Genomic DNA, 12,174 nt, shown 5'->3' on the forward strand with positions numbered 1-12,174 from the left:
GGTTGCCCCTCTTCCAGGCCAGCTCTCTGCTGTGGCCCGGGAAGGCAGTGGAAGATGGCCCAAGTGCTTGGGCCCTGCACCCCATGGGAGACCAGGAGAAGCACCTGGCTCCTGCCATCGGATCAGCACGGTGCGCCGGCCGCAGCGCGCTGGCCGCGGAGGCCATTGGAGGGTGAACCAATGGCAAAGGAAGACCTTTCTCTCTGTCTCTCTCTCTCACTTGTCTGCCTGTCAAAAAAAAAAAAAAAAAAAAAAAAGAACAGGCAGCATGGTTGAGTGTGATAAACCTTGCTCATCTTCTTTGTCCCCATCCATCTCCAGGTGTCTCAGATACGTTGATATCATCAGAGATTCTTTCTGTGCATTCGGTCTCCATTTTGCTATTGTTTCATGCTCTACCGTATTGCAAAAGATTCTTAATGGAGCCATAGAACCCTTCCAAGGTTATCCAAAGTTATTGGATAACGGTCTGTCTCAGTCTACCTTCTGTTGCTGTAACAGAACACCAGAAACTAGGTAATTTAGAAAGGAAAGAGATTTATCTGTTCATGGTTCTGAAATCCAAGAGGACAGTGCCCATGTCTGCTCAGCTTCTGGTGAGGGCCTCATGCCACACCATGCATAGCAGAAAAGCAAGACAAGCAGTTACATGTGAATGAGCGATCACATGGCAAGGGAGGAAGCAAGAGAAAGCAAAGGAAGCTGCACTTGCGCTGGAACAATCTGCTTTCATGGCAACTAATCCAGCCCTGTGAGAGTAAGACTCATTACTGACACACTGGGGACTAAATTTAACATGACTTTTGGGGAGGATAAACAGCATCCAAAACATACACTATTTGCAGATTTTTTTTAATGGGAGAATGAAGGGTGTCATGTCCTAGCCTGCCATCTAATTGCTGTCATGCTGTCCTGGGCTTCTGACAGTGTCAATCAAAGACGTTTTGCATTTGTTTCTTCTAAACTCTAGGAATATCACCAGCCCAGGTGTGATTATTATGTTAATTCCTTACTTGGGATTTCCCAGAGTATACCCATTAAGGTGGCATGACCTTGGGGTTTTGTTATTTCAGGGGGAAACTTTCTGCCCCCAGAATTCATAAAAAGATAAGACTACTTATCATATGAGTTGCTGGGTGGATTCCCCCCACCAACCACTCACTTATTATAACAAAAGTCTTTGGAAGATCAATATTTCATGCAGGTGTTTTTGTTTCTAGATTCTTCCTTCTGCAGACCCAAGATTTTGTCTCTTATTTCCACATGAATTCTACCTCCCCACCAAAAATCGCCTTGTGTAGAACTTCCTGTCCCCCTCCTTCCAGAACAGTAATGCCAATTTACATGTTTAACATCCTGTTGCTACTTCCTTTTTAAACTGGGTTGGGAATTCCCCTTCTTTCTTGTACATTTAGCTGTGCATTTAAAAATTATGTAACAGTCATCTATCTTTTATAAGCATTTAAAGTGGGAGAATTTTTAGTTTTTTAGTTTATCGTAACTTGCCAGAACCAATTTTTCCACTTCTTATTTTCCAGCAGTGGTTTTATTTTGACCTTTAATTTTCTTTCCAACATTTAATGGGACTCTGAAAGGAACAAGAATTAAAGATAAGTGCTTATTTAGTTAGCTATCTTAGCTCACCAAGTACTTACACATGGAAAACACGAAATTCTTATTTAATGACTCACTGGAATTCATAATTGTCATTTCCTGAATATCATAGTGGCAGGTTTGTCTTTGTCTTGCAGAAAACTTCTACCCTTGGTGGTAAGAAACTACCTAATGCAATATTACTGAAGTGTTCAGGAGGATTAGGTGTGATAAAGCAGATGGCAAAGTTACAAATGTTCCCACTGGGCAAGGAGCCCAGAACTGAGACAAGTGGAGGACAAAGAATCGGGTCTGTCCTAGAGCTGCTTTCTATTAGGTTTTAGGATTTAAGGGTTCAAAGGAGGTAAAGAGGTGGCTAGTTAACTATAGAAGACTTTATTTTAATGATGATAGAGTGAAGGGGTAATGAAAAAGAGGGTTGACCTGCCTGGGCAGAGGGCTGGTATTTGAACTCAGGCTTCATTATACTTGGGCAGCAGGTAGAGTCCCTTCTTAAGTGGCCTGTAGAGGGAGGTACAGAGCACCACGTGGACAATGAAAGGATGAGTGGGGGACATGCAAACAGGTTCCTTACAGTACATCATCTTAGTAGTTCTGAATGTCTCAGGCATGGGAATAATGAACATTCCACTACCCTTTAGATTATCTATCTGCATTTAGTTTCATGAGGCCTGGGGAGTCAGACCCAGTGACCTAACCGGTTCCATCAGACATCAGTGGCCTAATAGGTTCTAACACTTTCTAACCAATTCAGCACAAGTGCACAACAGAAATTAGAATCCCCTCCTAGTGTTTTCCAAATTAAAATGCTTCCCTTTCGTGTGGCATCACTTACATATGATGCTGAAAGGAAACAGAAGTTTCAAAATACAATCGTGGATTTGTCTACACAATACTGGAATGGTGAAAATGATGTTGGCTACAAGGGAAAGATGATCATGGACTCGCATAACCCTACTAAAGCAGAGACTTTTAGGGGCATTGCTACTGTCAGAAAGCCTCTGCTTGTTAGAAGAGTGAGCAAAATTGTCATCGGGAAACCAAGAGCGGAGCAAGGAATACAATCTGGATCTGATTCATGGCTTTTCTTCGGCCACAACACAACTGACGCCCATCTGCCTGCTAGGAAGACACAGGAAGCAGCTATGGGTGACCCCACAACATTTGACACATAATGTATTTTTTAATCAGTCTGTGTTGGTTATTTTTAGTATTTTCTTTCTACACTACTATCAACAAGGCTATGGTGAGCATCACATACATACATCAGTGTTTTCCAACACAAACCAGCGTTTATCTTAAGTAATAAAATGTTCAGTGTTTCCCTGAACAGAAGACATTGAGTCGACACATACTTCACTGTCAGGTTACCAACATCTGTGATTGGGTGATTTAAAGTTTCATGCTGCGTGAGGCCCAAAATGGCACTTGCCTTCTGCCTGAATAGCTTGATCCTGAGCATACTGTATAGAGTAGACCCCCTTAGTTGTGTTGGATAATTCTAAGACCCCTCCCATGGATGCCTGAAACTTCAGGTAGCATCAAACTCCATACGCTCCCATACTATGGCTTCTCCTACACATGCACACTTACGATAAAGTATAATTAATAAATGAGGTACAGTAAGAGATTAACAATATGTAATAAAATAGAACAATTATAATGACACACAGTAAAACACTGCCAGTACCACTACTGTTGTGCTTTGTGGCCAAAGTTAAGTCAAATAAGGGTGACTTGAGCACAAACACTGCAAGACTGTGACTATTGATCTGCTAACTGAGATAGCTATGAAATAGCTAACAAGTGGGTAGCAGATACAGCACGGATGCACTGAACAAAAGAACGATTCACACTCCTGGGAGGATGGAGCAGCATGGTGTAAAATTTCATCATGATAGTCATAGAGGTGTGCAAATTAAAACTTATGAATCATTTCTGTCTGAAAGTTTCCATTTAATATCTTAGACCGCAATTGACTGTGAGCAACTGAAAACACAGATAAGGGGAGGCAACTGCATCTAATATTTATGGGGACCACATTGAATCCCAATGAGAATTATAGTTGGTCCTGGTGTGATGAATTCCTTATTTTGCAGGGGATAACTATATTAGGATCCTCCTGTGGTATAAAAACAAAATGGACTACAAATAGGAAAAGGGATAGTGTTCTAAGTGATACAAAGCAAGCGTTTTGATGCTTAACAAAATCCTTTTCTAGAAAGTCAGAAACTGAGGAAGGGAAATCTCACCTAAGAAACCTGAGGTGGGGTTTTGCTTTTCTTGGAGCCCCGCTTATGTCTTGCTTTTCTTTCTGCCTTGTCTGCCTGGAAATTCTTCCATTTGAGACAAAGAACTGAGGTTGTCTTTTCTCTGCCAGCCGTTCCACCTGTAACATTTTGATGTTGTGACTTGGGATGCAACTCCAACGTGACTGGGATCCTGCTGGAGTTTGATTCTAGCCAGCATCTGATCATCTCATGGGATGGACTGCTCTCACTTCTGGTTTCTGGAAAGTTTCACCCCCCTCCACAGTAACTCCCTTTCTCAAAAACACTGGGGTCCCTGTCAGCCAGTTAAAAGTGGTTACTGCTGCTGCTGGCCTTAAGACTCAGGGGTTAAGCTTGTTGGTTAGGCTAGAGCAATCTCCTGGAGCTGAGACTGTGTCCTAACCTCTCCCTACCCCATGTGGATTGGCCCTTCATAAGGGATAGCAGAAGGCCCCAAGATGACTGAAGAACTCTGGCCCCATGGGAGCCAGCACTCAGGTGGAGCTTTACCGGCCATGCCACTGTCTTGGATTTCTTGAGACACACCCTGACCTGACTCCTCATCCCTGGGACTGGTTTGACAGCTCCATGATTAGACGCTTCCAGTATTGGCTTTTGGTTTGGATTATAAGGCTATTGCCTCTTTTTAGGGTCTCCAGTTTTTCTCCCTCTAGTCTGCCTCATCAAGCCCTCCCCCCCCCCCCCCCGCCAGGAGCCTTCTTGTAGGTCGTAGCTCCAGACCCTTGAGTTTAAATATGGCGGGGTGCCCATTTGTTCTGATGGATGCCTTCCCTCTTTAAACCCAACACAATGGTAAGTAATCTCCAGTGGGCTTCTGATCCCTGGCACGTTGGCTCCTAGCCTGCTGTCACCCTTTGGACATGTCTTGCAGCTGCCTGAACACATGCTTATTTCAGAGGCAGTCCCAAGTAGCTGACTGTTGACTAGGCATCATTGGCCCAAGGTGTTTTTTTTGTGTAAAAAGAAAATTAGACTCAAGTTCAATTAGAATCTAAAAAGATGTCTTTGGTAAATAACAATCTCATGCATGAAAATTTGGTTCAGCTATAACTGGACATTAGGCTTAAAGAAATTTCTCTTTTGAATCTATGTTGATCACTGCCTAAAAAAATTGCCTTGTAACTTTCCAGACTTGTTCTATGACTTGGTTTAACAGATCTGGATGAAATAGTAATGGGCAATCAGCGCTTGTTATAGCTCCTAATGTGAATTTTGCAGTCTCTGGCTTACATCACTGATTTCCATCTGGGGTTTTTACAAACAGGAGTATAATTCCATATAAATATAATTTTGACCTTAATTGAGATAAAGGTATGGTATAATATCAGTTCCTTAAGTCATCTAGATATAATTGCTAAATGTAAATTGGATAAAGGTAAATGAGATAAATGTGTCTAAATGCAAACTTTGGTATTCTTAGCATCTTATAGTCTATGGAAAAACTATTTGTGTTTTTTAACAAATATGTTTTCACACTGTCTACAAAAAATAGTTCAACACTGCTTGAAAGTGACTAAGGCAGGGGCCAGCGCTGTGGCTAGCAAATAAAGCCACCACCAGCAGTGCCTGCATCCCATATGGGCGCTGGTTCAAGACCTGGCTGCTCCACTTATGATCCAGCTCTCTGTTATGGCCTGGGAAAGCAGCGCAAGATGGCCCAAGTCCTTGGGCCCCTGCACCCACACGGGAAGACCCGGAGGAAGCTCCTGGCTCCTGGCTTCAGATCAGTGCAGCTCCCGCGATTGTGGCCAATTTGGGAGTGAACCAGCAGATGGAAGACCTCTCTCTCCATCTCTCTGCCTCTCCTTCTCTCTCTGTAACTCTGACTTTCAAATAAATAATATTTTTTTAAAAAAAGAAGAAAGTGACTAAGATTGAAATTGGATGTGCTATCATATTTAGAACACGTTGTCCTAATCTGGAGATTTGTAAAGGGTTATTGCAAAAAGTAAATCAAAGAAATCAACAGAAATATTTGAAAACAGTATTAAATTTCAGATTTGGAAATCTGTTTAAAAACTGCAACATCTCCTTTGAATAGTTTTGTTTAATTGGTGGCTGTCAGTTTTCTAGCCAGCTCTAGTAATCTCTTTCCTTCCCTACTTCTGATTTTGTTAAAATTGTTTCAAGTTATGGGATGATTCCATGTGCTAACTCTTTTTTTTTTTTTTGACAGGCAGAGTTAGACAGTGAGAGAGAGAGAGAGAGACAGAGAGAAAGGTCTTCCTTCTGTTGGTTCACCCTCCAAATGGCCACTATGGCCGGTACACTGCACTGATCTGAAGCCAGGAGCCAGATGCTTCCTCCAGGTCTCCCATGCGGGCGCAGGGGCCCAACTACTTGGGCCATCCTCCACTGCCTTCCTGGGCCTCAGCAAAGAGCTGGGCTGGAAAAGGAACAACCAGGACAGAATCTGGCGCCTCGACCAGGACTAGAACCCGGGGTCCAGTGCTGCAGGCGGAGGATTAGCCAAGTGAGCCACAGCGCCGGCCACCGTGTGCTAACTCTTATATTTAAGGTTTTATTTCCAATATTTGGGATGATCAAAGAGACACAGATTTGTGTTCTGTTGAATCTGTTGTGCTCTCTACTGTTTGTTAAGTTCTGATTCTTTAAGAACAGCTGAGTTTTAAAAGAGTTTCAGTTTGTTTAAATGTATACTTATTCTAAAGTATTTGAGTGATCACTTTGTAGCAATGATCAGATCTGATCTTTATTATGTCATGATGTTAAGGATCCTGTTTCTATCACTTATTTTAAGCCTTCTTGGTGTCTTTGATAGGCATTCAAAGTTCCAAATTCTTTGGACTTTGATATTTCAAGTTGGGCCCCTGGAAATGTCAAATGAAATATCTCTCATCTTGTAGAGATACCAACTAATTAGGCTATTTGGATTATATTAAAGTTACCATCAAGATGTGAAGTGGTGATAAATTTTAAGTAACAGTAATTAAAGTGCTACTGATACAAATGTCCAAAAGTTACAAAACTCAAGGCCAGCACTGGGGTGTAGTGGGTAAAGCTGCTGCCTGCAGTGATCCCATATGCATCCCATATCAGCGTGAGTTAGAGTCCTGGCTGCTCCACTTCCATTCCAGCTCTCTGCTATGGCCTGGGAAAGCAGTGGAAAATGACACAAGTCCTTGAACCCCTGCACCAACATGAGAGACCTGCTAGAAGCTCCAGGCTCCTGGCTTTGGATCAGCCCAGCTCTGGCTGTTGTGGCCATTTGGGGAGTGAACCAGTGGATGAAAGACACTCTCTCTCTCTCTCTCTCTCTCTCTCTCTCTCTCTGCCTCTCTGTAATTCTGCCTTTCAAATAAATAAATAAATCTTTTAAAAAAAATAGTTCCAACTACGTGTACTCTTAAAATTTATAGAAAGCATTCAACCTTTTGGTAAATATTTTCATACGCTGTTATTTGACAGTTGAAATGGCTTGCCAAAGTTTCATTTGATATTCAGTTACTGGTAGTAAACAATCTGAGAAGCCTGACTTGTTGCCTCGTTTCTCTATTCTCTTGAAGATGGGAAACTGATCCTATTCTCAAGGACTCTTCAGGATGCACATGTTGATCTTTAGACCTTATAAAAGGGATGGCTGGGGCCGGCGCTGTGGCACAATGGGTAATACCCTGGCCTGAAGTGCCGGCATCCCATATGGGCGCCGGTTCTAGACCTGGCTGCTCCACTTCCGATCCAGCTCTCTGCTATGGCCTGGGAAAGCAGTGCAAGATGGCCCAAGTCCTTGGGCCCCTGTACCCATGTGGGAGACCCAGAGGAAGCTCCTGGCTCCTGGCTTTGGATCGGCCCAGCTCCAGCCATTATGGCCAACTTCCATCGAATGGAAGACCTCTCTCTCTCTCTCTGCCTCTCTTCTCTCTGTGTAGTCCGACTTTCAAATAAATGAATAAATCTTTTTTTAAAAAAAGGGATGGCTAACAATTTTCTGTAATAATAGCCTGGCTACATAGAAAAGAAATTATGATTTCACAGCTATATTTATTTTGTCATGGGCACAGTAAACAGGCAAAACCTCCCTTTTCAAACCAAACTAAAGGAGAGAAAGTTTTGCTAATAATTTCAAGATTTATAGACAGTTTGTATAAGGTGATCATCATATTTGATCTTGAAGTAAGGACATAGCTCTCCTCAGGAGCTTCATCTTACCTAAGATGCCTGTGTCCACCGATTTCTGTGACCCCCAAAGATTGGGAACAGAATTGAGTACACCTTGGCTTTCATCCTCATAAAGACTTCTGGTTTACTTTAACAGAGATCAGGAGGAAGAAGAGTGAACTAGGCAGCAGGAGCAATGTAAGGAGAGGTGGCAGGCCAACTACACAGTGATCTGCCATCAAGGAGACCCAACAAGGCCAGGCCATCCCCAAATAACATTGGTTTTCCATGTGGAAAAAGCCAATGCTTCAGAAGCTAGGTTCTGGAGAGCCCGATCAGCTCTGCCAGCCAGGAGATGGGTCACTTGAAATGGAACTGTCCTGGAGTTGAAGGACTCCCAGGTCAGAGCTGCAGACCCTTCGGGATCTAAGCTGAAAAGTGCTTCACTCTGCCCAGCTTCCAAAGTCTGTTGAGGGGTTTTTAAGCACAATTTTGGGGGAAAATTTAGGGTCAGTAATATTGCAGATAGAACTGTAAATTTCGTTTTAGAGATGCCACCTACCTTCAGGCCAGCTCCCCTCCAGGCTAGCTAGGTAATGGAAGTCAATAGGGTACCTTCCCTAAGGAGGTTCACACCTCCCTTATGATGTCTCTTCCAGTACCCCATGTGAAGAGACAGATATGTCTGGACCCCCATATATACCTGGCCAACTTCTAATGCCCATCTGATTATTATCAACTTCCTCTCCCTTCATCAGTTTCTATTTTTCTTTCAGTGAGTAAACTTTCTTAGGTCCTCTAATAATGACTCTGTCCATTGTTTTAGACCCTGTGAATTTAATCTGCTTGTTAGATTAATTTTCTCCAGACTTGAAACAGTGAAATTCTAGATGGCCATGCACATGAAACTTCAGATGGAGCAGTTTCTGCAAGCTGGCACTGCGTCCCCCTTGAGAGGCCACCTCCTCCTGGAATTCTGTCTTGACTGCCAGTCCCTACTCCATCCCTACTCAGTCTAAAGAAGCCAGAGTAGACATTGCCCCATACCCCAAAACAGAAGCTAGGGTCCATTTCTGGGGAGGGAATGTGAGGAGTCAGGTTGATCCTGGTGGAAATTGAGGGTGCAAAATGCTTGCTTCCCCAAAAGTTATCTTTAGCAAGGTGAAAAGCACTTGCCCTACTCCTTGAGAGCTTGCAACCTTAACATGAGAATCGTAATGGGATGGTGATTCCATCCTCCTGAGCTCACAGCTTACTGTGAGAACAAGTTACCTATTCAGGCTTCAGACGGCATTTTTGTCTTATCGTGAGCAAGCCAAAAAGGGAAAATAAGATTACAGATCATGTCTTTTGATGAGTTTTGTCCTTGCCTTGTAACTGAACATCAAGCTGATTGTCAAGGTTTTTTTCCCCAAAAAATTGTGCTTAAAAACCCCACTACCGGCCGGCGCCGCGGCTCAATAAGCTAATCCTCTGCCTGTGGTGCCAGCACCCCAGGTTCTAGTCCCAGTCGGGGTGCCGGATTCTGTCCTGGTTGCCCCTCTTCCAGGCCAGCTCTCTGCTGTGGCCCAGGAGTGCAGTGGAGGATGGCCCAAGTGCTTGGGCCCTGCACCCACATATGAGACCAGGAGAAGCACCTGGCTCCTGGCTTCGGATCAGCGCAGCACGCCGGCCGCAGTGGCCATTGGAGGGTGAACCAATGGCAAAGGAAGACCTTTCTCTCTGTCTCTCTCTCTCACTGTCTACTCTGCCTGTAAAAAAAAAAAAAAAAAAAAAAAAAAAAAAAAAAAAAACCACTACCACCAGCCCCTTCAAGTATGCCTCTGTTGAAGCCCTCTCCTGGTCGCTCCACCAGGAGCTCTTTGACATAAATAAACAACCCACTTAAGAGATGGGCCAAGGACCTCAATAGACATTTTTCAAAAGAGGAAATCCAAATGGCCAACAGGCACATGAAAAAATGTTCAAGGTCATTAGCAATCAGGGAAATGCAAATCAAAACCACAATGAGGTTTCACCTCACCCCAGTTAGAATGGCTCACATGCAGAAATCTACCAACAACAGATGCTGGTGAGGATGTGGGGAAAAAGGGACACTAACCCACTGTTGGTGGGAATGCAAACTGGTCAAGCCACTATGGAAGTCAGTCTGGAGATTCCTCAGAAACCTGAAGATAACCCTACCGTTCGACCCAGCCATCCCACTCCTTGGAATTTACCCAAATGAATTTAAATGGGCAAACAAAAAGCGGTCTGCACCCTAATGTTTATTGCAGCTCAATTCACAATAGCCAAGACCTGGAACCAACCTAAATGCCCATCAACGGTAGACTGGATAAAGAAATTATGGGATATGTACTCTTTAGAATACTATACTGCAGTAAGAAACAATGAAATCCAGTCATTTGCAACAACATGGAGGAATCTGGAACACATCATGCTGAGTGAAATAAGCCAGTCCCAAAGGGACAGATACCATATGTTCTCCCTGATCGGTGACAACTGACTGAACACCAAAAAGGAAACTTGTTGAAGTGAAAGGGACACTATGAAAAATGGTGACTTGATCAGCATAGCCCTGACTGTTAATGAACAACTTAATACATTATCCCTCTTAGTATTTTTTTTGTCTGTTCTACTTAATATGACTGGTTTAATTCTGTAATTAATACACAGTTATTCTTAAGTGTTGAAATTTAACTGAAATGTGATCCCTGTTAAACATAAGAGTAGGAATAAGAGAGGGAAGAGATGTATAATTTGGGACATGCTCAAGCTGACTTGCCCCAAATGGTAGAGTTAGAAACATACCAGGGGACTCCAATTTAATCCCATCAAGGTGGCATGTACCAATGCCATCTCACCAGTCCAGGTGATCAATTTCAGTTCACAATTGATCATAATGAAAGGACTAAGAGTCAAAGGAAGCACATAAACAAATCTAGTACCTGCTAATACTAACTGATAGAATAAATAAAGGGGAGAGTGATCCAACATGGGAAGCGAGATACTCAGCAGACTCATAGAATGGCAGATGCCCTAAATAGCACTCTGGCCTCAGAATCAGCCCTAAAGGCATTCGGATCTGGCTGAAAAGCCCATGAGAGTATTTCAGGCATGGAAAGCCAAGACACTCTGGCAAAAAAAAAAAAAAAAAAACCTAAATGAAAGATCTCTGTGAGTGAGATCCCAGTGGAAAGAACAGGTCATCAAAGAAGGGGGTACCTTTCTCTGAAGGGAGGAGAGAACCTCCACTTTGACTATGACCTTGTCTAAACAAGATAAGAGTCGGTGAACTCAAAAGGCTTCCATAGCCTTGGAAACTCATGACTGGTGCATAGGGAGATTACTGATGCCATAAACAGGAGTGTCAATTTGTAAAGTCAACAACAGGAGTCACTGTGCACTTACTCCTCCTGTAGGATCTCTGTCCTTAATGTGCTGTACATTGAGACTTAATGCTATGATGAGTACTCAAACAGTATATTTCACTTTGTGTTTCTATGGGGGTGCAAACTGTTGAAATCTTTACTTAATGTATACTAAACTGATCTTCTGTTAAAAAAAAAAAAGAGAAGAAATTATCAATTCCCAACTTGACTCTCACTGGGATTAAACATGACAATAGGTCTGATCTGATTTCATCATCATTTAAAAAATCATCTATTATTTTTCACTTTATGTTTGTGTGGGAGCAAACTGTTGAAATCTTTACTTAATGTATGCTAAACTGATCTTCTGTATATAAAGAGAATCGAAAATGAATCCTCATGTGAATGGAAGGGGAGAGGGAGTGGGAAAGGGGAGGGATGCGGGTGGGAGAGACGATATGGGGGGGAAGCCATTGTAATCCATAAGCTGTACTTTGGAAATTTATATTCATTAAATAAAAGTTAAAAATAAAAAATAAAAAAAAGGAAACCTAAATCATTGAAATAATGACTTTGCTGTTCTAAAGAGCATGGATAACTATATCAACACATCACAGTATTTAAGAGCCAGACTGCGTGACTGGTCTGCCTGGATTTGGATCCCAGCTCTAATACTACAAGACTTATGTAAATCTTGGTCAGTGTACTTGTTGCTATTGTCTGATATAGACATCCCCTCAAATTTGTATGTTGATGATTAGTTTTAATCCCCAATATTA

The sequence above is a fragment of the Oryctolagus cuniculus genome, chromosome 7, assembly GCF_051225735.1.
Source record: "Oryctolagus cuniculus isolate XC-2025 breed Fujian yellow rabbit chromosome 7, ASM5122573v1, whole genome shotgun sequence".
Classification (NCBI taxonomy): Eukaryota; Metazoa; Chordata; class Mammalia; order Lagomorpha; family Leporidae; genus Oryctolagus; species Oryctolagus cuniculus.